A 26,002-nucleotide genomic window follows, 5' to 3' on the forward strand; every position below is an offset into this window, starting at 1 on the left:
ATCATTTTGTCAGCGATCATGGTGGTTCCTGTTCTCTGAGTCCCAGAGGGAAAATTTTAAGTTTTTATTTCTTTGGTAACTGATGGGGGCCTTCCCCAGATCCCTCCGGGCGGCCAGCACTTCTGTGTGTGAGGCGCTGGTGTAATTGCCAAACCGCCCTAAGTTCCACCCACCGACTGTGGCACAGTCCCATTCTCTTGTAGTTCACGTGTGAGAATTTCCCAGGTCTTTGGGGGAAATTTCACTCACTTACTCCCAACATGGCCTTTCTTTGTCAGTGCTGTGTAGTTCTTGTGAATACTTGACCCCTCTGTTTTCACCTCCACCAAGTCACGCCTACCTCCTCAAAGTTTCTAGTGAATCAATACCATTCTTCCTCGTTTTACATGAATGTTAAAGGCTTTTCTCCCTCTCGGGATGACTCTGTGATTCTTTCAGTGGGATTGGGGAAGGGAGGGGCATTAAACGTGTCAGCTCCAATTGCCATCTGTAAGTCTCATTGGTCCCTCTGGCCTTGGTTTTTGTCAACCAGGTTTACTGAGACACGCTCCAAAGATTTGCTTCTGCCTGAGAGAGTGACTGTTTCTTTTCTCTGGCTCATAAGAGGGGCAAACACGATAGCAGTGGTTCTCAATCCTGGCCGCACGTTAGGATCACCTGGGGGACTTTGACAAAATGCGGATGTCCAGGCTGCACCACCGGATGCCATGATTTGTGTGACCTGGGATGGGGCCAGTCATCAGCTTTTGTCAAAGCTCCCCAGGTGGTTCTGATACTCAGGGGGCTGAAAACCAATGGATCTTAGACTACTGGGTGCCTGTCGTAAGCCCGTGAGGCCCTTTGGAATGGGGAGAAGGAGGAAAAGGAAACGGTAGGAGTAGAAGGGGAATCATCATAGGGTTTTAGTGCCTGTGAGTGTCCGCATAACCTTACATTACCTCTTTGAGGCCCCATTTCCCGCTCTAGTAGCAATAAGGATACCTACCTCATGGTATTGATGCAAGATGACCCTGCACGTCTGTGAAAGCAAACGTTTGTTACTTAAAAAAAAAAAAAAGGGAGAAAATGTAGTGCTAGAAAAGGAAGAGAAGTGACATGAAAGAAAAGAAAAATTCATAAGCTTGAGAACAATAGATGGTATCCCTTCCACTAGTGGTTGGACTTTGGCATGAATTGAAATCACTTCTTTTTTAATGGTGAGTTAGCTGCAGGGGACATTCCAGGAAAGGAGTCAAAAGGTGCCTCCATTTGGACTCCACATCTTTGAATGCTTCCTTAGCTCTATCAGCCGTCATAGTTCCGGTGATGAGCTCACAGATTTCACCCTCATTTTTTTTTTTTTAAAGATTTTATTTATTTATTTGACAGAGATAGAGACAGCCAGTGAGAGAGGGAACACAAGCAGGGGGAGTGGGAGAGGAAGAAGCAGGCTCATAGTGGAGGAGCCTGATGTGGGGCTCGATCCTATAACGCCGGGATCACGCCCTGAGCCGAAGGCAGACGCTTAACCGCTGTGCCACCCAGGTGCCCCAGATTTCACCCTCATTAAATGTTATCCATATTTCCTGCCTGTCCTCCCAGAAGACCCCCTGCAATGTAAAGTCAGGATTAATGGGCAGGGGGAGTAGGTACTGAAGGAGACTTATAATCTTTTCTCTAATGCTTGTGCAAAGACCTCATGTCTTACTAGGGGCAAAAGAAGTCCTGGTCATGAAGACCCATTAACCTCTCTGCCTTCTTAAGTTGATTCCACAAGTAACGCCTTCATAAATGTAATTAATCTGTACTCAGTACTATAGATTTTGTGAGAAATACGAGGATCTCGCTTCTTTCCCTTCCCCTTTATAGGGAGTTGAATTATGTATCCTCCTCAAAAGCCACATCCACATCATAACCTTTGTGGGGTGTTTTCTCCGACACCAGCCAATTCTGAAATTCTTCAACACCGGAACTGATCGTCCAACAATTCCGGTACATTCTGACATGATTACCCAGGGTTAGTGAGGACCCCACAGGTTAAGGGCTCAGTCCCACTAGACTGTCTCACTTTGGATGCCAGTCATGAGTCTCAGGCCACCCAGATTTCTGACTGACCAGATATAAGTTGAAGGTATTCACGACCCCCTCCTCAGGTTTGACAATCTGCTAGAAGGGCTCACAGAACTCAGGAAAACAGGTTACCTATGTTTATTGGTTTATTAGAAAGGATAAAATTCAGGAATAGCCAGATGAAAGAGATGTGCAGGGCAGTATGGGGCAGGGGCATAGAGCTTCCACACTCACCCTGGCAGGATTCAGAACACAGAACTCTCTGAATCACCTAGTTCAAGGGTTTTTATAGAGCTCAATCTCCAGCCTTCCTACCCACCCCTTCCCAGAGATTGGTGGGTGAGGCCGAAAGTTCCAACCCTCTAATTACTTGGTCTTTCTGATGACCAGCCCTATCCTGAGGGTATCAAGAGGCCCTAAGTCACCTCGTTAGCATAAACTCCAGGGTCATTGAAAGGGGCACATTATGAATAACAAAAGACACTCCTACCGCTCAAGAAATCCCAAGGGTTTTAACAGCCCTGTGTCAGGAACCTGGGGCAAAGACCAAATATATTTTCATATTATACCACACCCATGATACCTGGGCCTATGATTCTATTTGGAAATAGGCTTCTGGAGATGCAATTAAGTTAAAGATCTTGAGATGAGATTATTTTAGATTTAGGGGAGGTTCTAAGTCCAGTGATTGGTATCTGTTTGAGAGGACCAGGATGGACAGAGACACACAGAGGAGAAGGCCGTGAGAAGGCAGAGGCCGGATAGGAGTTATGCTACCATGAGAACAGAAGTGCCTGGAGCCACCAGGCCCCAGGTTAGGAGAGGCAAGGAGAGATTCAGAGCTTTTGGAGGGAGCACTGGCTGCTGACACCTTGATTTTTGACTTCTGGTCTCCAGAACTGTGCGAGAATGAATTTGGGTTGTTTTGAACCATCAAGGTTGTGGTAATTTGTTATGGCAGCCCCAGGAAATGTTACACCCTTCCCCGTACCCTCTTCCTTCTTCTCCTTCTTCCTCCTTTAGCTTAATTATAATGTTTAAGAAATTATTCTTGTTCTCAGAGAGGTTTAATTACACGAGAGCAAAGTACACATGCTACTCACGTTAAGTGACCAAACAGGACCATAAGATGGGGGTGCCAGAAGCCGCCAGGTGGCTGAGTGCTAAGTGTGGAGCGCATGTAGTAAGTACAGGGAGGTCGGGGACTCCTTCGTGGTGAGACTCCGTGTTTCTCTTGATCAAGCATTCCTTGATCCTGAGAACTGGCTTTCCCTCTTCACGCTTTAGAAGATGCCTCTTATTTAGCAATATCACTTGGATGTCTCATACCCTCCTGCTAGACTCTTCTAGGTCAAAGATTTTTCTAGATCATGCTTCCAGCGAATTTTGTACTTGCCTGCCTCTTAAGGGATTTTTAGAATATATGCGACTTAAAGATGGCAGACCAAAACCACTGGGTTGTTTGATCTCTTCATGAGAGATCGCGAGACAGTCAAGATCCACACTGATGAAATGTTTTTTCATGTCTGGAAAAAATGGGTACTTTGAACTTTGAATTAATTATTGTTTTCTCTCTCTTGTTTCTAAATTAAAATCAATCACTACTGCATGATGTCACAAAAAAATGGCCAAGTAGGAAGCTCTAGGAATCTGTCCCTTCACCGAAACAATGATTGAATTGGCAGGAACTGTCAGCCCATTCATGGACCAAAACAGCCTCTGAAGGGATGTAAACAGTCAGGAACTTTTTTTTTTTTTTCTTCCCTTCACACCTTTTGCAAGGTGGGCATTTAAGGAAATCTTTGTCAGGTTACTGGCTAATTACAGATATAACAGAACAGAAACATCAGGGACCACACAAAAGAAGAAATACACATATTTCTTGCAAAATAGTTTGCAAAAATAGTTTGCAAAAATAGTTTGGAAAAGTAACAAACAGTTGACTTTAGCTTTCAACAAGAAAGATTCCAGAGGTGGAAGAGAGCTAAATCTCTAGAGTTACCATACCTTAATATTCAGTGTCCAGTACTCAACAACAACATACAAAATCTACCAAAACAAACAAACAAACAAACAAACAAACAAACAAACAAACAAAACTTAAAGAAACCCCAGGAAAATATGGCCCATTCACAGGGGAAAACAACTTTGATAGAAATCATCTCTGAGGAATCCCAGCCATTGGAATGATTGGTCAAAGATGTTAAATCTGCTGTCTTAAATATGTTCAGTGAGAACGAAAAGAAATCGGGAACGCAATGTATGAACAAAATGAGAATACCAACAAAGAGATAGAAATTATAAAAAGGAACCACACAGAAATTTTGGAGGCGAATATTATGATAACCGAAATGAAAAACTCACTAGCGAGGTTAAACAAGATTTGAGCTGGCAAAAGAAAGCGTCAATGAACTTGTAGGTAAGACCCTAAACTCATCCAGTGTGAGGACCAGAAGGAAAAGAAAATGAAGGATAGTTAACTGAGCCTGAGGGATATGTGCAATATCATGAAACATACTAACACACACATTTCAGGAAGGAGTCCTAGGAGAAGAAAGAAAAGGGAAGAAAACAGTTCCGATCAATAATGGCCGAAAATTTCCCAAATCTAAAATAAATACATGAACATACATGTCTAAGAAGCTCAATGAACTCCATGAAGGATGAACTCAGACACATTACAGTCAAACTATCAAAACATGAAGATGAAGAGAGAATCTTGAATCTTCAGAGACAAGGGACTTACCCTTCTAAAGGGATCCACGATAAGATTAACAACTTATTTCTCTTCAAAAATCATGGAGGCCAGAAGCAGTGGGATGACATATTTAAAGTCCTGAAAGAAAGAAAGCAGCCAACCAAGACTCCTGCATCTGGCAAAACTATCTTTCAAGAATGAAGGAGATATTAAGACATTTCCAGATAAACAAAAGCCGAAGGAGTTTAGTACTAGTAAATCTGCTGTATGGTAAATGTTAAAGGGAGTCTTTCAGGCTGAAATGAGAGGACAGTAGACTTTAAATCAAAGCCATAAGAAAGAAAACCCCACAAAGAACACAGGTAAAGGTAACTACATAGAGAAGTATAAAATCCAGTATCATTGCACTTTGTTATGGTTTGTAACTTTTCTCTTTTTTCTATGTGATTTAAGAGGCAAATGCATAAAACAATGATTATAGGTCTATGTTAGTGGGCATACAATGGATAGAGGTGCAGGCTGTGACAATAACAGCGTAAAGGGGGAGAGATGGAGATATTCAGAGCACAATGTTTGTTTATTTTTGAAACCCAGTTGGTATTACTCAAACTAGGCTGTTAAAAGTTTAAGCTGTTAATTGTAATCCCCAAGATAACGACTAATAACTTAAAAAATGCAGGAAAGGCAAGAAGAGGGGATTTAAAAAGGCATACTACAAAATCGAACAGTACCAAAACATTTTTTTCAGTGTACCTTGTAATGGTTTTTCCACATAGGTTCTCACAACCCAGCCTGTGTGAGGGGAGTCAGTAACGCACTCTACTCGGGCAGCCTGGAACCGTTAGCTGTTAGAGAGTGCGTTGAACCAGATTTACAAGGCCAAGTGAAGACCTTGGGTTAAAGAAAGAGCACAGGAGAATGGAGAACATGCAGGACTAGAAGACAGGAGAGGTAGGTTCTAGCTGCTTGCACTCTTTGCTGCTGACAAGCCGTGTGACGATGGACAACTCTTAGTTTTCTTTTTCCCTAAGGAGAGGATGTTGGACTAGATAATCTCAAAGGTCTTTCCAGTTGGCTGATGGCACCAGGGTTTGCGTGGTAGGGCATGCCCTCTGAACTGAAGAGCATGAGTGATGGAGACGTTTTCTACTCATTCCCAGTGCAGACGTGCATTCTCTGAGGCTAATTTTATTTTTGAATTTTTTATTTTTTAAAAAAGATTTTATTTATTTATTTGACAGAGAGAGAGAGAGAGCACAAGCAAACAGAGTGGCAGGCAGAGGGAGAGGGAGAAGCAGGCTCCCCTGATGAGCTGGGAGCCCGACATGGGGCTCCATCCCAGGGCTCTAGGATCATGACCGGAGCCGAAGGCACACGCTTAACTGACTGAGCCACCCCGGTGCCCCTGAGGCTAATTTTGAAAGGGGTGAAAGTGTCATATGGCTGGAAGGGACCTTGCAAAAGCACTTAGTGCAAGAGGCACGACATCCACCACAATACTGATATCTTCTGTCTGTGTTGTGTTTCTGAGTTACCTCCAGGAGCAGCAGCCTGCCATATATATATATATATATATATATATATATATATATATATATTTTTTTTTTTTTTTTTTTTTTTGGTGGTTAAACAATTTTATTCTCTGGAGAACGCTGGGAGCAGAGGCTGGAAGCCAGCTAGGGCTGCAAGGCAAGGCGGGCCCTCACTCCTGGCTTTGGCAGGTGGGTGTAGATGCCGCCGCTGGCCAGGGCGAGGGGGAGGCCACCAGGCAGGGCAGAGCAGTAAGCGGAGCTGCCCCGGCAGGCACCTAGCCAGGATCTCCTGGGCATGAGTCACAGGGTGACCAATATCACTCTGAGTCTGTGAGTCAGGTAAGGCAGACATTCAGTTCAAGTAAAGGAATATGTATTGACGGTCCTCTGTGTGCCAGGAAATGTGTTCAAACGCGCACACGGAAGAAGGGCCCTGCCTTTAAGGAGCCCACGTAGTCTATCTGCCCCAGGTGAGGAGACTGCTGCTTAGTGAGGCTGGGTTTTGTGAATGACATCACATGAGAAGAGGCGTAGCTGGGGCAGGAAGCCAGGTCTGATTTCTAGCCCAGAGAACGGGCGTGAGGCTACAGCTGGATCAGCTCATCCACCATTTTCATGGCTCCGGAAGGGCGGCTATAGAACTTCTCTTGCAAATAAACACAGGTTGGGCACACCTGCCAGTGGGGAGTTAGCTCTAATCGGTAGCCTGAGTATCTCATGTTGAAGTTAACACTTATTTCCTCTTGTTCTATTTAATTGAAAAACACACAGTCCCTGCCCTTTTTCACTTCTGGTCGGTGACAGAAGTTCCTCATTCAACACTTTGCACAACACATAAATACGGCACCCTTGGGGCAGGAGGAGAGGCAGACGAGGGGCAAGCAGAGCGACTCACCCGAGCTCTCTGGGACAGTCAGGGCCCAAGAGCCAAGCATGTTCCAGTGGCAAGGTTTGCAAAGCTTGCACTTTCTGCATCTGGACGTGAAGGCCCCATTTCTCTCCTAGGCCTTGGTGAAAACTTCATTTTTCAAAGGCCTTGCTTTCTCCTTAACCATCATATTAACTTTTATCTGATTATTTTAATGGGCTTGGGAATGGACATCTATTTTAACTTGGTGCCAATTCTGTCACATCTCTGAAATCATTTTACGTCCCTTCCTGAAGGCCAGAATTGTACAGCCAGTAAAAAATTAAGTAAGTATGGAGACCAGTGGGCTGAATGGTGGCCCCCAGAAGATCAGGCTCTGACCCCTGGAATCTGTAAATGTTACCTTATTTGGAAAAAAATAAATGGGCTTTGAAGATGTGACTAAGTTAAGAACCTTGAGATGGGGAAATGACCCTGCATTATCTGGTTGGGCCCCTAATGCTGTCAACAGTGTCCTTGTAAGAGAGAGGCAGCGGGAGCTCACACACACAGAAGAGAAGGTGATGTGGAGACAGGGGCAGAGATCGGAAGGATGTGGCCAGAAGCGAAAGAATGCTGGCAGCCACCAGAAGCCGGAAGAGGCAAGGGATGGACCCCCTTCTAGAGCCTCCAGAGGGAGAACGTCCTGACGACATCTTGATTTCTGCCCAGTCAGACTGAGGTTGAACTTCTGCCTCCAGAACCATGAGAGAATATAGATGTCTGTTGCCTGAAGCCACCAAGGTCGTGTTACAGCAGCCATAACTCATATGGGGACAAAAACATTCTGGCCTCTATTGTTGGAGCAGTCTGGCAAAGCCTATGGCTCCTTTCTCAGCAAAATGGTTTCAGATGATACCATAAAATACGTAAGACCACGCAGAAAGGCAAATATATTGAACTACAGTTGTTAGAACATAAGAAAACAACTCCATCTGGCCTTGAGTCTGCTAATCAAAATGACACATTTCAGGTACAGGCAAGTTAGAGCTCATTTTATTTATTTTTAAAGATTTTATTTATTTATTTGACACAGAGAGAGAGAGAGAGAGCGTGTGAGCACTAGCGGGGGAGCAGCCTAGAGGGAGAAGCAGGCTCCCCACTGAGCAGGAGTCCGATGTGGGACTCGATCCCAGGACCCTGAGATCATGGCCTGAGCCAAAGGCAGACGCTTAACCGACTGAGCCACCCAGGAGCCCTGGAGCTAAAGCTGATTTTATTTTTAAGAAACATTAATGTGAAGGCCACTGTTGTAGGGCCGGCTGGAGTCACACACTGTGTTGTGCTGTGGTCTGCCGTAAAGAAGGTTGAGAACAGGCGGGATCTCCTGTGGGGTCTAATACCTGCTATTGTTTTGAAGTGGTGATCAAAGTCAAGTGTTCCAAGATACGGGCAGTAACTGCGGGGGCATCATGGAAATAGCTGGTGTTCTCTGAGACCGAGCGTCAGGAATCGCCAGTGCTCTGTGGTTTGCTGCCTACATCCCCCTGTCGAAGTAGATACCAAATGTCAGATGGTGAACGTCGGGCGCAGGACGCCTGGCTCAGAGAAAGAAGAAGCAGGATCGCCCGCTTGAGTGGCCGCCGTGTGGAGTCAGGGCTGCAGGGAGGCCGAGGAGGGCCAGGCAGGCGCTTGGCCTGGCCTGCGTGGGAGCTGGGGCCCCCCAGGAGGCCCCCTGACAGGCAGCAGCTCACAGGAGCTGCTTGGGGATCAAGCAGGCACGACAAATTGGACAGGGTGCCAGGTGGACTATGAAATATGACGGATTAACAGCCGAGGCTGGTGGTATGACCTGCCTTCAGACACTTCATTTAGAAGTTATCATATTGCTGGATGCTTCCTATAATTTGCGATGATGCTGATTGTGATAAATCGTGAGTTTCTGGCAAACTCCCCCAGCCCGCTCCAGTGGCTGAGCAGAGAAAATGTGTGATTCTGTGGGAACATTCATGCCACGAACGAGAGCCGGGAGCTGCCTGTAAACAGAATGCTCAGGCCGTGAACAAAGTAATTAAATCAAGCTAATTAAATCACAATAAAAATAATTTTAATTTAATTAATTTCTCTGCACTGATTGAACATTATGTTGCAACCATGAGGCTTCCTGAGCACTAATAGAATTTAGGGGCTGGGACACTGAAGTTGTGGTCACTGGTGTGGTACGTGGGTTATTGTTAAGGGAATGAAATTAAATACGTTGAATGAGATGCTGAAATGTTGACTGAGCCACAAATAGAAAATGGTTTTGGAATTAAGATAATGAGGTCTTTTCCTTTCCCAGTTAGGCTTCTGTATTAACTGGGGCAATAAATGTCAAATTTGGTCATAATTTAAAAGGTCTAGATAACGTAGATGGTGCACAATTGCTTCATTGTGTGGGGAGTTGGTGGGAAACCTTAGGCCAATATCCCAGTAGTGAGCAGAATTACTGGGGATACTTACCTGTTGTCAGTCCTACCCCAAAGTCTGCAGTACCTGATAAAGACCCTAGAAGCTCTAGAACTGGAATCTTGTGAGGTCCTCAGTCAAGGAGTTAAACAAGTGGCAGTGGGTTTTTAATAGCAGCATGACAGACCTAGGTGAGGGATATAGAAGGACTTTTTATCTGGGACAGTTACTAACCAATAACCATTTACTTCTCCTTCTTCTTCTCCTTTTTTGTTTTTTAAACAGTTACTTTTTTTTTTTTAAGAGGAGGGGACGTGGGGGAGGAGAGGGCAGAGAGGGAGGGAGAGCGAGACTCTTAAGCAGCCTCCATGCCCAGGGCTGAGCCTGACGTGTGGCTCGATCTCACGACCCTGAGATCATAACCTGAGCCGAAACCAAGAGTTGGATGCTTCACTGACTGAGCGACCCAGGCACCCCTTAACCAGTTACTTCTTAAAAATGTGACCATGCCTCCCCCTGTGCCCATCCCTTATCCCCAGAGAGCCTTACACGAGCCGGTGCTCAAATATTTATTATTAAATTGAATTACTGAGTTCTCAGGGAATTTCTTCCCTTAGCCCTTGGAAATGAGGACGAATGCTCTTCTTGCAGTGCTGTTTAGAACTGTTCCGTTTCTAAGCAGGAGGATACTCACACGAGACGACCTCTCAAGGTCACCTCCCCGAGACTAATTTTGTCATGTAAGCAACACTGGAATTCTGAGTGTGTTAGCAGCCGCTCACGTAATTACCAACTGTGATTTTACAGGAGCCTGTGCTTTGGATCCCAATATTATTTATCATGCACGTTATTTTAATTAATATTTTGTGTGTGTGCCAACATTTGAACCAGACCTCATTATGACTAGTCGGGGCACTGCTTTGTTTGTTGAGTGCGATTGTTTTCCGGGATGCAGCTGGTTTCCTTCCCCGGCAGCCAGGCAGGGCGAAGAGACCCAGGGGCCAGGGTTTGCGAAAGGCTCTGCTGCCGCAAATACGTGCGGTGATCCTCGGTCCTAGATGGCTCACCAGCCAGGAGCTGTTCCTCCATCCAAAGGAGGGGGGATGCGGGGAGGCCCCTCGGGAGGGCTCTACACACTGCACAAGGTTCCCCAGAGAGAGGGAAGCAGGAACAGTGTGCGTGGTGTCTGAGTGCTGCACACCAGCCCTAGGAACAAGGGGTGTCCGTGTGCCTTTGAAGAGTGAATTGGCACCTTTTCTGTTGTCTGTTGTTTCATAATTGTGCAAACAGTGTGAAATCCAGGCTAGCACAATGCCCATGAGCTCCAGCTGGTCGCTGCGCTCAGCGCGCACAATAACCACAGACCCCCTGTTCCCCCCACCGTGCTCTGTGAGAGGGACGTGTGGGCAGGTGCTCTTCTTCCTGGCAGAGCTGCCCCCGAGGTTAGAACAAGACATTTTCCAGGAGGAGACTTTTGTTGCTCTGGAAAGAACTTCTAGCTTAACCTGCATGCCAGCTATTTCTTTCCCAGCTCCTTGACGTCAGCTGCACCTGTGTTCTGATCCCCCACCCCACCCCGAAACACTTCCTGGGTGCCTCCCTTCCTTGCAGGTGCAGACATCTATCCTCAGTGGCATGAACACATAGAATCCTCATGTCTCTAGAGCATCTTGCCCTTCCTGGCACCTCCTTTTAGAAAGATGCTACGCACGCCCCCCCCAAAATGAGGCTTCACATCTCAGTATTTGCTAATGAGAATTAAAACCCTAAAACTGGTTTTAACCCCTTTCCCTTACTCTCAGACTCCTAAGCCTAGTTCTACTCATATCATTCTTTATTATACTTCAAATCATATTATCTAACCTTCAGTCAAGGGCAGATGTGTTTCCAGACCTGTGCCAAGCACCTTACCTGCCTCGTGGCATTTCGTTGTCACCGAAACTCTACGAGGCAGGTGCTATTCTCCTTTCTTTGTTGTGGATGACGGAATGGTGGCTCGCACACATGAGCTTACCCCATGTCACAGCTTGTAAGTGGCCAAGCTGCTACTAAAATCAATGTCCTGGGATGCCTGGGTGGCTCAGTCAGTTAAGCATCTGCCTTCAGCTCGGGTCATGATCTCTGGGGTCTGAGATCAAGTCCCCTGCTGAGCAGGGAGCCTGCTTCTTCCTCTCCCTCTACCCCTTCCCCCCCTGCTCGTGCTCTCTCTCTCAAATAAATAAATAAAATCTTAAAAAAAAAATCAAGGTCCTTCTCTTTCTGCAATCCCTCCTCCTGACCATTGTACTCCCCCCAAAACGAATCAACCATTGAGATCTCTTTTGTAAATGTTCTGCCCTCTCTTTCCTGACTCGGGGCTATCCAGGAGCACACGTATTGCTGGTCTGAGCCCAAGCTCCGAAATCTTCTTCCTAATCCTCTTTGCCAGCCTGGAAAGCCATTTTACAGAAGGGAGATTTTGGACCAGCTAAGAATGTTAGGACAATTTTTTTTTTCTCTGATAAAGTAAATTAACTACACACTGTGCGTCTCTATCAGTCCAAGGATTCTGTCACAGGAGGAAATCTCTTTAAAGGGTTTGAGTCGGACGTCTTGAACGCTGGCCTTTCAAGCAGCTCTGAGGTTCAGGTCCTGTGCCCGCAGGTGGTGCTCAGCTTTGTGGGGACCCCGCTTGTCAGCTCTCAAGGCGGTGCCAGCCACAGCCGTGGGCCCCCTGGCACAGCTCAACGTACCTGACTGCAGAATTTCCCCTTGATCCCCTTCTCTCTTCTCCTCTGCTTATGCTCCGTGTTTCTCTTTTTCTCTCCAAATGGACTTTTCCAGTTCTCCTCTCCATTCCTCTGTCTGCCCTTCCCTTGCCTGTCATCTCGACTGGGCGCTGGGCTCCCCACAACATTGTTCGGGTGGCCTGTGCCTGTTTCATCATTCTAGGCTGAAAACTAATAATAACAGAAAATGCAAGAAGAGAAAATATTTACTAGTTCTGACACGGCTTGCATTAATGAAATTATGTTTGGGGGCATTTCGATTGAACTGGTGTAATTGCAGGTTGCAAAGTCTAATAGTCGCTCATGCGGGGATATCATTTTGTGTTATTTTGCTTTCAGGTTTTTGTTAATCCAGTGGGTTTGGTGGAATCAGAGGGCTGCTATGAAGAAAAAAAATAAAAAAAAGCCTGAGCAACCTGCTGGCGGGAGAACAGCCTTGTCAAACTAGCAGGTAGCTGCACGTTTAGCCTTTATCCCGCATACAATGAGGGCAATCACCGGGGCCTGTAGAAAGAGTATTGAACTGTCCACACAGGACATTTTTGTTGAAAGTAGTTCTTTTGATTTCATCTTCCCAGCCTAATGTAATAAAAACAGACATTATGGAACACATTCATCTCAGTTTGATAGGGACCATCATGAATACCCAGCAACGCGGGCAGTCAGAAAGGTTATCCAACTGCCGGAAGTGACTTGGAAGATGATTGGTGGTCCAAAGGTTGTGAGCACCTCACCCTAGATGGGGGGGCGGGGTGGCCAGCCGTCCCGGGAGCAGACCAACGTGTGGATGGAGTAGAAGCATGCTGTTGCTACTGGGAGAATATTTAACTTCTCAGACGTTGTCACTTGTAGCCACGAGCTCGTTTTCTCCAATTAGCCAAACCTTGTGGGGTTATCTCAAAGGAAGAAGAAAGGAAAACAGAGGAAAGGAGTCTTGAACTTATTTTGGCTGATCAGATGGCCATTTCTATGGAAACAGAAACAGAGGCAGGAACCAGCCATGGTCAGAGGCCTGGTTCCTGTCAGCTGCTCTCCCTTTCCACAGTTCCGAATTCCATTCTCTGATTCTGGGACTTGATGACCTCAGTGGGGACCAGCTACAAAGAAAAAAGCTTCATATAACTTGAGAATTCAGAAGTTTTCCTCCAAACAAAAAGCTCACAGAAGTTAGGCCGACTGGCATTTGGGAGGATTCAAACTTACTACACTTTCTACTTTCTTTAACTACTTGCTGCATTCCGGGTTTGCTGTAACATGGTAAATGTCACTCCCAATATGTGTGCGGTTGCCCGGGTGCTATTTTCCGCGCACTCGCTAACGTGCGTGGAAAGGAATTGCTTCTTCTCCACCAATTATACTCTGCCATGAGTTTATAGGTAACCTTTTGCTGGGTTTTAGACCAAAAACAGGTGAGTAATTGCAGAATGAATATGAAACATAGTATATAAATATAATTCCTGAAACTGAATAAAAGCCCGATATTTCTTTCAGGTTCGAAAGGCTTACGCCTTATTGTTCTAATAATTACTGTTGGAATCATTGTATTTTATACCGTGTTCATTTGCTCACACATTCATTCAGCAAATGCCATTAAGCACCTACTGTGTGCTGAAATTCAGGTGTTGGATTCTGGGAGTTCAGAGACAAAAGACAAAGTCCCTGCTCTCAGGCAAATTATAGGCTAAAAGACGACGTAGATGGTTCCAATACAGTGTAAGAAGCACCTTGATAGGGAGACACCCGGGATACAGTAGGACCCGAGGGGGGAGCCATAGCAGCTGTGTGCGTGTGTGTGTATGTGTGTGTGTGTGTGCCCGTATGCATAAGCATGCATGTGTGTGTACACACAGGCTACATGCTCATGGGTGTTTTGAAGAGCATAGTTTAAAAATAGGCTTCCTGGTGGAGATGATGTCTAAAATAAATGTTGGAAGATAAACAGTAGTTAGACAATGACAGGGAAAGAAGTTACATTCTCGATAAGAGGAATGACAAGAGTAAATGGCATTCCAAAAATGACAAGTTACTTTGTTAATGAGAGCCGTGGTTACTTGGGGTCCAGGTGATGGATGAGTCTGGAGAAACTGGCAGTGCTCTTGTGTTTCATGCCAATGGGTTTATTTGTTGAAGGAAGGAGGGAAGGAGAGGAGGAAGAAGTGGCAACAGGGAGAATTGAGAACCAAGAAAGGACCTGAGATTTCTTTTCTCCTTGTGTCTGGTGATTTTCGTAAGTATGTGATGTCTTTTGCTATTTATTGTCTGAACTCAGTTTAATCATTTATGAAAGAAGAGCTATTCCTCTTTCCTAGGGAAGCTGTAAGGGTTGCATGAGATGGTGCTGTAAGATGCGTAACACAGCCCTTGGCACATTACGAATGATCAGTAAACGGCCGTCGTTATTCTTATGTGGATGAGCGTGGAGGGTGGACTGCAAGGGCGAGACCTGGGGCAGTACCATGGCTGGAATGATTTGCCAGTGAGAGCTGATGCTGGTCTGAGACAGGGTGGAGAGATAGCAACTGATGGGACAGATATGGGGGAGGCAGAATGCTCAGAGCCGGTGAGGGATGATGTGCAGGGGTGAGGGAGAAGAGATCAAGAACAACTTCTAGGTTTCTGGATGGGTGTTTGGTGGGCCTTCCACTGAGATGGACACAGAGGAAGCCAAAAGCCATGTCTACAAAGTGCAAGACCATGCAACACCCAAACCCAAAGCAGTCCTTGGTCTGTAGAACTTGTTTTCAAAACTGGACTCAAATTGGGAGCATGTGAAGCCATGGGGGGCATGGGTGGGTGGGATGCAGAGCCATCTTGGTGAGGTGGCGATTCAGAGCAATTCCTGCCAGATGAACCTTTCTCAGTGCCATGTGACCACCTGTACCTCCTCCTCCTCATGTGACCTGCTTCTCTCCAGTGCCTTGACCACCTGCCGTCCTACCAGCCAGACGTCTGGAACCTTGTCACATGACCGTGATGCTGGCGACCTCTGACCCTCCCCACACCAGACCCGGTGTCATGACGTCTAAACCTGCTGCTGGGAGAAAAACAAGCATTATGAATCCTGTTTCTTTGTGTTCCGACCAAAGTAATAAAATATATTCCCAATACGAATACTGCAATTTAAATTTATTATCTTTGTGCTTTACAGTATCCATGGCAGTAAAATCCAATCCCAAGAGTATCATTACAATTTCCAACTACTTAAGGAATTATTTTTGTTTATGCTTTAAAGCCACAGCAATAAAATTTAAGACCAACAATAATACTACAACTTTGTATGCCCTTAAAACTTGCCATAAATGATAATTGTGAGGAGAACGTCAGTAAACATGTAAATGTTTTTCCAGGAGAAAGCAGCCTTTTTGGTTTGTCTCATGGTCAGGCCCAGCCTCTTCATGGAGCATGGAGAAGCATGCTCTTTTCCAAGTAGTCAACAAGTCCTGGGGGTCCTGTCTCCTAAGCGTCCGTTGAATAGGCCCATTCCCCTCTGTCCATGCAGCCCCCAAGGCCATGTACCATCGCGGTCATCTGGGGGCCGCCCTCCTGCCTGGGTAACCAACACAGCCTCTCACCTCCTCTCTCCTGCCCTCATTCAGTGCTCCACAGAGCAGCCAGGATGATGTTTTCAAAACACAAATCTTGCCAGCTCCCAAGAAGACATGGGGGATGGAAAACAAGTTATATGATACCACAATGAAGCAATCAGCCAAATGCAGAATGTGGGACACGATGCAGGACAAATGACCTGGTTTCTCTAACAAATCAATGGCATAAAAGAGAGAGGGAAAAGAGAGGAGGCGGCTGTGATAGAATCAAAGAGATGTAAGGACTATAAACACAATGAGCAAATATCATCTGCGGGCTTTGCGGGGCTCCCGATTGCTGAAGCCAACCGCAGAAAGACAGTTTTGAGAAAATCAGGAATGATGGCGACACTGGAGAACTACTATTAATTTTGTTGGCATGTGCTTATCTTCTTCAAGCAAAGGCTCTATCGGTAAGAGATGCAGGCTTGGGTATTTACAGAGGAAACGACATGATTTGGTTTTTATGGTTGCATTGGTTTTTAAAGGGGCCCCCTCCTTCGCCAAAGTGGACGGCTGGGGGGCATCGATGCGTCGATGGGAATCAAGGTCGCCAAAATGTTGACAATTGTTGAAGCTGGGCATGGGTACGTGGAGGCTCATTTTGTATTCTTTTTACTTTTATGCATGTTGGAGAAGTGGCCTAATTAAATGTGAAAATTTGAGAGATTGGGCCAGATGAAGGATTTGCTCTTTCCAATAGTAACAGAGTTATTCACCAAAGATACTTTTTCATCACCACTTTTTCATCACTTTTTCATACCTCAATTCGACAGATTTTTACGGAACATCTACCTCATGCAAAATTGAATAAAACACAGTTTCTGTCCCTCAGAAGCTCACCTTCTGGTAGGGGAGGAGAGACCAACATTTGTTAAAGGTAAATAATATGAATACTAATCTAAGAGCTAAATTGACCAAATGCAAAGGCGTCAAAAGCTATCTTAAAAAATTCAAGGCACAGGGGTGCCTGGGTGGCTCTTGATTTTGGCTGAGTCACCGACTCAGGGTCCTGAGATCTAGCCCTACATCGGGCTCAGTGCTGGGCGTGGAGCCTGCGTAAGATTCTCTCTCTCCCTCTTCCGTTGCCCCCCCCTTTAAAAAAAAATGTAGCATCTCAAAACTTAGGGAATGAAAACTGTGGGTGTGGGGCTCTGAATCTGTAGTGGAAAAAAAAATCAAGGCAGAAGACACTGCATGGTATGTTACTTTTTGAATATATAAGGAGAAAAATAAGAATTTCTAGTCATATTAGCTTGTATAAGCACAAAGAAGTCAGAAATGACTCATAAGAACTATGAAAACTTGACATCTGTTTAGGAGAGAGGTGAACTGGAGCCCAGGAAAGCCTTTTACTGAATGCCTTTTTTTTTTTTTTTTTTTAAAGATTTTATTTATTTGACAGAGATAGAGACAGCCAGCGAGAGAGGGAACACAAGCAGGGGGAGTGGGAGAGGAAGAAGCAGGCTCATAGCAGAGGAGCCTGATATGGGGCTCGATCCCATAACGCCGGGATCACGCCCTGAGCCGAAGGCAGACGCTTAACCGCTGTGCCACCCAGGCGCCCCTACTGAATGCCTTTTAATAGTTTCTGGTTATTTATTTATTTATTACTTATTTAAATTTTTTTTTTTTTTTAGTTTCTGGTTTTTGAAAACATGGGAATGTACTGCATAGCCAAAAATTCAAAATAAAAAGTGAAATAAGCTTTCAGCTCCTCCCTCATAGCAGACCATGTCTCTCGTCTATTAAAAACCCTTTATCAGGTCCTATTACCCTTGCTATATAATGCACACTCCTTTTGGTGGCTTTCCAGGATGGCCTGATCTGGCCGCTGTGTCCTCTCGCCCCATGCCTGTCACTCCTCAGGCTCTGAGCTTGCCATATGGGATTCTGCAGGCTCTCAACTCAGCCAAGCTCACGCTGATGCAGGCCGCCAACAAGCTCTTTGCTCTGCCTGTTTTGGTCTCCCCCACCCCTCAAACTTGTTCTGACCAGCTCCTGCTCATTCTTCGGGTTTTGCTGTAGATGCCATTTTCCCAGCAGTCTCCCCGCCGCTCCTCAGATCCCAGATCCCTCAGATCCCAGAACCCATTCAGCAAGTTGCTTTAGGACCCTTTGCTCTTTGTTCCCCAAGAACCCCGTATGTCCCTACGGACGCATAATGTAACATGTCATATGTGTAGGTAACGGTCTGATTTTATCTTTTCCACTCATCTGTAAACTCTATGAGAGCATAAGTACATTGCATTTTCTCTTGTGTTCCATCACCTATTTCCAGGCCTCCTAGGTAGTGGGAGTGTAACACAGCATGTTTAAATGAGGGGGCCACGGTTATCGAAAGGAAAGAGAAAATCAGTTTGCATGTGTGCGCTAGAATGCAGGAGTCTTAATAGAAGTTTCATGAGAAGTGAAGGCGAAGAGAAAGACTGCTGGAAGGATCACACAGGACATGGCATAAAGCAGCAGGACAAGAAGGGACGAAGCGTGGACCTTCCTTGAGTCAGTATAATGGAGGGCGGCAAATGTATTGGAGAGAAAAAGGCTGCGGGAAAAATGGATGGAGAGAAAAGACTTAAAAGTTATTAGAGGAGAGGGAAACATGTAGGGCAGGGTCATTAGCCAGGTATCTGCCTCCGTGCTTTTGGAGGCGTGTGAACTTCTAGTAACTGCATGAAAACTTCCATGGAGATAGTTACGTGCATTTTTTTTTTTTTTTTCCCCTGAGCAAACTTTATAGTTTTTTGAGGATCCTGAAAGTCTGGGGATTTAAGACGGGCTAAAGATCTTGTCAGGCTTAGACAAACCATGAAGTAAAGAGAAGAGGAAGACATGAGGTGGTAAGAGCTGGACGGTGACATAGGGGAGAACCAGGAAGTGGATGTTGGACGCCTTTCACAGAAACAGCAGCTGCCAGTGGGAGGTGGGTGGGGAGCGGAGGTAGGGAAGGTCATGGAAGGTCACTGAAACCCGTGGTGGAGCCCCATCACCGTCACTGTCTGGATTGTGAGCACATCATTTGCTTCACTGAGCCTCATTTTCGCTGTTAGGAGAAGGAAGGGATGGGAAGCATTACAAAAATACCTTCTCGTCGATCTCATAAGGGTGTCATGAGGGGGTAGGAAAGACTCTTAACGACTGGAAAGGTGTGTGTGGGGGGGTTTCTCTCTTTAATTTGTTCTTTATGCCATTTCCATGAAATTTCGTGTGAAAATAACTACAGTCCTACCGAGCAGTGGGGAGGGGAAAGCCCTTAGCACAGCTTTGTCATTCGCTCCTCATTGACCTTCTGGGACTGTGAACAGAGATTTACAGCACCTCCCAAACCACAGACTCTTTTCCCATTTAGCTTATATATTGTCAGTTTGGAATGGCCTGTGCTTCTTTTCTGTAAGTTCCAAGCATGGAATTCGACTCCAGGAGTCTACACTCCAGAAACAGTTTTGTGCAGTGGGCAGCACTTGGGCCCTTGTACCAGCCTGGGCTCTTGTCTTGTTCTGCTTCTCGCTGGTGGGAGACCCTGGCCAATCACCTCTGCGCCTCAGGCTTCTGTTCTATAAAATGGGAATAACGGTAGTCCTTGTGGGGCAGTGGTGAGGTTTATCTGGTATATTATGCATGAAACCCTGAGAGGGGAACCTAGCCACGATGGCTGCTTAAGATTTGGCTCCTCTAACAGCCTCGCCATGCCAGGAAGTCGGCTGGGCAGAGACTCCTCCCACAATGGGAGGAGATGGGTCAGCCTCATGGCAGCCCCTCACTGACCTCCTCCAAGCATACTCTCTCTAGAGCTACTCCAGGGTGGCAGGTGCTCATATATGGGGAAGGGATGTTTTTGTCCAGGGCTTCTCCTGTCTTTGGGGACTGGGAAACTCCATTGTCTTTTCAAGGCCCTTGAGCCAAAGCCAGAAGATGTGTTTTCATTCCTGCTCTGCCACATCATAGTTTTGGAATTCTGAACAAATTACTTTCCATCACTGAGCTTTTGTATTCTCGCTTCTGGACTGACCCTACAGGCTGCTGGGAAGGCGCGTGAGTCTACTGGGGCTGTCGTACAGAATACCACAGACTGGGGGCTTACACAGCACAAGTACATTTTCTCACAGTTCTGAGGATCTGAGATCAAGGTGTTTGTGGGGTTGGTTTCTTTGACGGCTTCTCTCCTTGGTTTGTAGAGGGCCGTCTTTTCCATGTGCCCTCACGGAGCCTTCTCTCTGTCCGTGTCTGTGTTCTAATCTCTTTTTGTAAGGACACCAGTCAGATGAGATGAAAGCCCAAGTAATGGCCTCATTTTACCTTCATTACCTCTCCAGGTACAGTCACATTCTGCGGTACTGGGCATTAGGATTTTAATGTATGAATTTGCGGCAGGAGCGCAATTCGGCCCCTAACAGAAGGCTAACTGAGACACTGTATGCTAAACCCTATTATAAAGCTAGTTAAATATGTTGACGCATGTCACTGTGCTGCACTTTGCTAAGACAACTGTGTTTCGTGGAGGGGGTGGTCCTGCTGCTCTTACTTGGCTGAATTGGTAATCGGGCTTTCTTTTCTTCTATATCAAAGCACAAGTCCCTTATGTTTTAGGCCTGTCTTCCTGCCATGCCACCACTGGTAGGGGGCAAAGGAATAGACAGCTAAGAATTTGTTTTGGGGGCACCTGGGTGGTGCAGTCGTTAAGCGTCTGCCTTCAGCTCAGGGCGTGATCCCGGTGTTCTGGGATCGAGCCCCACATCAGCCTCCTCCGCTAGGAGCCTGCTTCTTCCTCTCCCACTCCCCCTGCTTGTGTTCCCTCTCTCACTGGCTGTCTCTGTCAAATAAATACATAAAACCTTAAAAAAAAAAAAAAGAGTTCGTTTTGGCTTCAGTGCTACTGAATGGTCGGTCGACTTGCGAATCTCCTCAGACCTCATATCCTCGGTGGCGAGGACATCATCTCTCACGTCTGGATTTTGCTCTCATGGTCACATGCCCTGTGTCACTGGAACACAAGCTCACCATTGTCTTCTTATAAATGAAGGGAAATCTGTCCTGAGCCGTTTGGGTTGCTTACAATATCTTTACAAAACAGCTTTTCAGTATTTCTTCAATTAAAACAAAAGCAAACAAACAGCCACCACAGAAATGAAGAAAGAGGTAGAAAGAGTGACTTGGTTCCAAAGATAAGAAACGTGAAAAGCCCTCTTTGACCAGATCAGTCTCTTGGAAATTCTATCACCAGGCCCACAATAGCAGCTCCTGTTATTGGACCTGTACTTTCTCTTTTTGTTTGTGGGTTTCTGCATCACTGGTCACGTGTTCCTTTGAGCGGTACTCTGGGGGCTCTCTGTCACTCAAAGTGTCCCCCTGGCCGGGGTTAATGACTGTGAGCGAGGACTTGCTAGCTGGCACCCACCTTTTCTGAAGAGAGGCAGACGGAGACTTTTGAGCCCACAGTCGATTGTCAGCAACCTTTGACTCTCCAAGACCTCTCCACTCTGACCTTCTCTGCTCTTTCAGTTAATGACAATTACACGTGTTCAAGAGGCCTCAGCTAATTGGGCAAACCGATTAAGTGGAGGTAGATACTTTCCCCCCAATGGACAGCCATGTATATCCAAGACCATAAATGATGAATTCGAGAAGAAAATTATTAAGCATGAGACTTAATGGAGGTTTAAAAGAAAAAAAAACCCTTTTATTTCTAGATTTTGGGGGAAATATTTCCGGTTGCAATTTTGGATTTTCTTGATGGATGGATTTGCTTCAGGTGGGGGATGTCAAGGGCTCAGGTGTGAGTGGCAGGGGAGGGGCAGCTGCAGCTGCAGAGCAGAGAGGCCAGATGGCCGGCAAGGAAGGAGCGAAAACTCAGGGAATTCTAATGATGGGAAGCCCTCAAAGAGCTTTCAGAGAGCGGCCGACATGCTGGGAATCCTGCAAACCATCACAATTAGCATCTAGAAAGGACTGTGGGACATTCTTGCCTAAAATACAGGCCTACAGGCAATCCTGTTTCAAGGTCTGGAGTGTGTGCTCAGAACAAACAAACATTATATATCTAGCATATATGTGTGTGTGTGTGTGTGTGTGTGTGTGTGTGTGTATACTGTGTATGAATTTTATATTATTTATATGCATGATATATATAGCTTATATATATATATTTATATGCATGTTACACACACACACATATATATCCACACCATACATTTGTTAAATCTGTGCTGATTAGAATAAAGTCAAATGGGAAGGAAGTTTTCCCAGTCTCCAGCCTTGGTCAGCTCTCCTGTGCTGCTACTGGGAGTAAGTCCCCGGCTCCCTGTCTGGGAAGGGAACAGCTTCCTGGAGCAGTGGGCGATGCCCAGCCCAGGCAGACACACGCTGTCTACCTTCCGTGGAAGCTGGGCCACCAAGGAAAGGTGAGGCTGTCACCTGACTCCAGCTCTCTCTTCTTGAGCTGAGAAGAGCCTAAGATGTGTCCTTTAAAGCAGTACGGGATTCCCTTAGATAGACAGGTGGATATTGTCCAAAGATGTTCTAATATGTATGCAGAGTTCACGGAAAGGAACTCACAGCACTCTTGGGGATTCTTACTCACCCTCAGGATGCTTCTGTGTGTGTGTGTGTGTGTGTGTGTGTGTGTGTGTGTGATTGTAAGAAACTCAGGAATAGGTAGGAAGGAAGGCATCATCTTCTTTTTTAAAAAAAGGTGAGGCACTGAGGGCTTGATTTGCCCATCATCCCCCATAAAGAAGAATCCATGTAATGGACTCCTAGTTGAGGGCATCAGACACGAGGAGAGAGGGGCTGGTCCTACCCCTTTGCTAACAGTTCTGAGACTGTTAGTTGGTAGAGATTGGAGAGGACAGGCAGAGAGAAAAAACAGGCGCTGTGTCATGCTGGGGTTGCTGGCTGACTGGTGCCCACCCATTACCTACCTGCCCTCTGCCTATCCCAACATCATCTTCAAGCTGGAACCTGCTCGGTCTTGTTGTGTGGACGTATGTGACCTTAATTCCAATGCTGTGTGTGATACGGGGATACCTGACTGATGTTTTAGGGGCAGATGGGACAGCTTGCCCCTGGTGGTGCGGATCGGGGTGTCGTGTCCTCTCCATGGCTCTGGGGGAGTGCCTGGTTTGGCCTCTGTCACACTTAGCGGCACAGGAAGTGGCTTGGGGTACTGTAAGAATTCCATCTACCACCCCTGGCTGCTGGCTAATTTGTGTGTTTTAAGGTAATACTGCATTTCCTGCTCTTTGGGTCTGTTCCTGGTCTAGGAGGGGAATCAGTAAGTGTGACCCTGAAAGTCTCAGCTTAAAAAGAAGCAGCCCACCACAGCCTGCTTGTTTGTTGGCAGCATTTCCCTTCACGTGTAGTACGCGTTTGTCGACTGTCTCACTTGGTGTCGGTTGAACTGGCACAGGTGGTCCCTGTGTTGCAGGATACTCTTCCTGCTGGGTTTTTCTTCTCTTTCTTTCCTCTAGGATCTGTATGTTCCCAGGGAGTGCTACCAAACACACCGAGGATGAGAAGAAAACACAAATGAGCCTCCAAGGTTTTACAGTCCATGGTGGTTTGGGAATGCAGGGGACAGACCTGCCACCCATCGGCCAGCATCCTGGAGTGTGATGGGCTTGTGTAAGATTGAGGTGTCAGGGTGGCAGAGGGGGCAGAGAGCAAGGTGGGGACCACCGATGACAGCATTTCAGATCATGGTCCTCCTCTAAAGAGCTCACAGCCAAACCAAGGAATTTGCTCTAACACAGAATGGGACTTCTAGCTGACTTGTTGCACTCAGCTTAGCGTGCATGGCTAACTGGCTCGTGGTTCCCCAGGCAGAGGAGTGTGGGGGGTGGGGGATGAAGAGGAGAGGAGGCAAGGTGGATGAAGTCAAGCCAAGCAGAGGACTGAGAGAGATGAGAGACTAGAAATCGCAAGTGAGAAGGCAGAATGGCGGTTAATGAGGAAGTGAAACAGCTGGTATGGCAGAAAGGCATTGTGGTTTGGAGGCAGAAGACTGGGGTCTCGCCTCTGCCCTTTATGAGCCCGGAAGGCTTAGGAAAGGGATTTACCCCTTTTGAGCCTCCATTCTATCATCTTTATTATTTTTTATTTTTATTATTTTTTAAAGATTGATTTATTTTAGAGAGAGAAGGAGTATGGTGGGGGCAGAGGGTGAGAGAGAGAGAATCTCAAGCAGACGTCCCACTGAGTGTGAAGCCTGATATGGGACTCGATCTTACGACTCTGAGATCATGACCTGAGCAGAAACCAAGAGTTGGACCCTTAACCGACTGCGCCACCCAGGTTCCCCCATTTTATCATCTTTAAAATAGAGCCAAAGATAACCTCTGTCCTTCCTATCTCACAAGGATATTGTGAGAATTCAATGGAAACATTAAAACCCATAAGCCAAGACTCACGTCAACGCACTACTTGGCCAACTGTGACTGTCAGACAAATTTGGTTGACAAAGAAAGAAGTAGGTGAGCACACACTGGAATATGAAGAAAAGACGATTAATCAAAGTAGGCATGAGGGAGCTTTGGCAGAGAGCCAAGGAAGAACCAAATGGTGATGGCATTGGCAGAGGCCTCAGAGTCATTCAAAAATGCAAAAAGAGTGACAGGGTCCAATGAATGAGCAGCAATGCCCACGCTTGAAAACTTAACGTGTCAGCTAATGTGCGGATGAGTGGGAGGCAGAGATTGGGAGAAGGGTCAGTATGAAGGAAACCACAGGTGGGAGAGAGAAAGTCAAACCACAGTTAGTTTGAGGGAGACTGAGGCATAGGTAGGAAGTTGCATACTGTTACCTGGGGTAAGCTCCCCCGGGCCAGAGTTGAAAGCAAGGCAGAAGGAGGCAGGTTATCTTATTCGAAATTTAGGATACAGAAGATCCTGATTCAAAATGGCGATCTAAGATAGGGACTCACAGTTTTCTGTTTTGTTTTGTTTTTGGAGAGAACACTTTCATTTATTTGCTCTGAATCCAATTATTTGGTTTAAACTGGAAGTTTCATCCCAGGCAAGGGGGACCAGAGAGAGTCCCATCTCTAACTGGGAAGAGAAGGCAGGTCAAGCTTCTGTAATTCAGTGTCATGAGAAGTAAAGGGAAGAGTTTCTACAAGGAGGTGACAACACCGTTCAGCCTTTCAGGAAGGGAGCCAGTGAAAATGGAATGATTGTAGTTGATTTAAGGGGTAAAAGTTGAGAGGCAAAGGACAACTCAGGTTGAAAGGGCTTCTCTGAGTAGTCCTTTTGTTCATGGGCAGGACGTTGTCGCTGATGGGCTCAAGGGGAGTGGGAGGGCACGGGAGAGGTGGGAGGGATGATGGATTGCCTACGAACCCTATGAAGAATGAGGCAAAGCAGCATGAAACCATTTGTTTGGGCTTTATAGATTTTCTAATAAAAACGTCAAGGTTTTTTCACACCATTTTGAAAATGTCATCAAATGCAAAACAGTTCTCCTTGTGCCAGTGACAAAGGCTGCATTTCCAATGGTAAATTCCAGCCCAAAATGCAATAACAAACTTTGTCAGTTTTTCCTCCAAGTCAAACCAGGGGTCAGATTTGGTCCAGGACCCTTCAGGGTGACCTTTGCTCCTTCACAGGAACTGACTGACCCCTCCCAATAGAACCCGTAACTTTCCCGACTGTGAAGTATGTGGGGAGCGATTAGAGGTTAGGGTTAGCCCGGTGGAAATATCCCCGAAACGAGGGAGTACACTTCTGAGTCCCCCATGGCTGGGGACTGAAGGGTGTATTTCTGAGTCTCCCAATTAGGTTATTTCTGATGTAGCCATTAAAAAAAAAATCTTGCAGTGAAACTTTCTTGCCTCTTCTCCCCCCACCCCTCCTTTATAATCTGTCTGATCCACTTCCTCAAAGTTATTATTGGTATTTTAATCATGTGACAGCTCGCCTCCAAGACCTTCAGTGGCTCCCCTTTGCCTTTTTTGGGTTTTCATTTTTATAACATTTTTATTTAACCTGAGAAATCCAAAATATTATCATTGCAAAGTGTAACCCACATCAGAATGATGAATGGGATATTTTATATCCTTTCTTTATACTGAGCTTCAAAATCTA

This window comes from Ursus arctos, unplaced genomic scaffold (assembly GCF_023065955.2).
Source record: "Ursus arctos isolate Adak ecotype North America unplaced genomic scaffold, UrsArc2.0 scaffold_6, whole genome shotgun sequence".
Taxonomy (NCBI): domain Eukaryota; kingdom Metazoa; phylum Chordata; class Mammalia; order Carnivora; family Ursidae; genus Ursus; species Ursus arctos.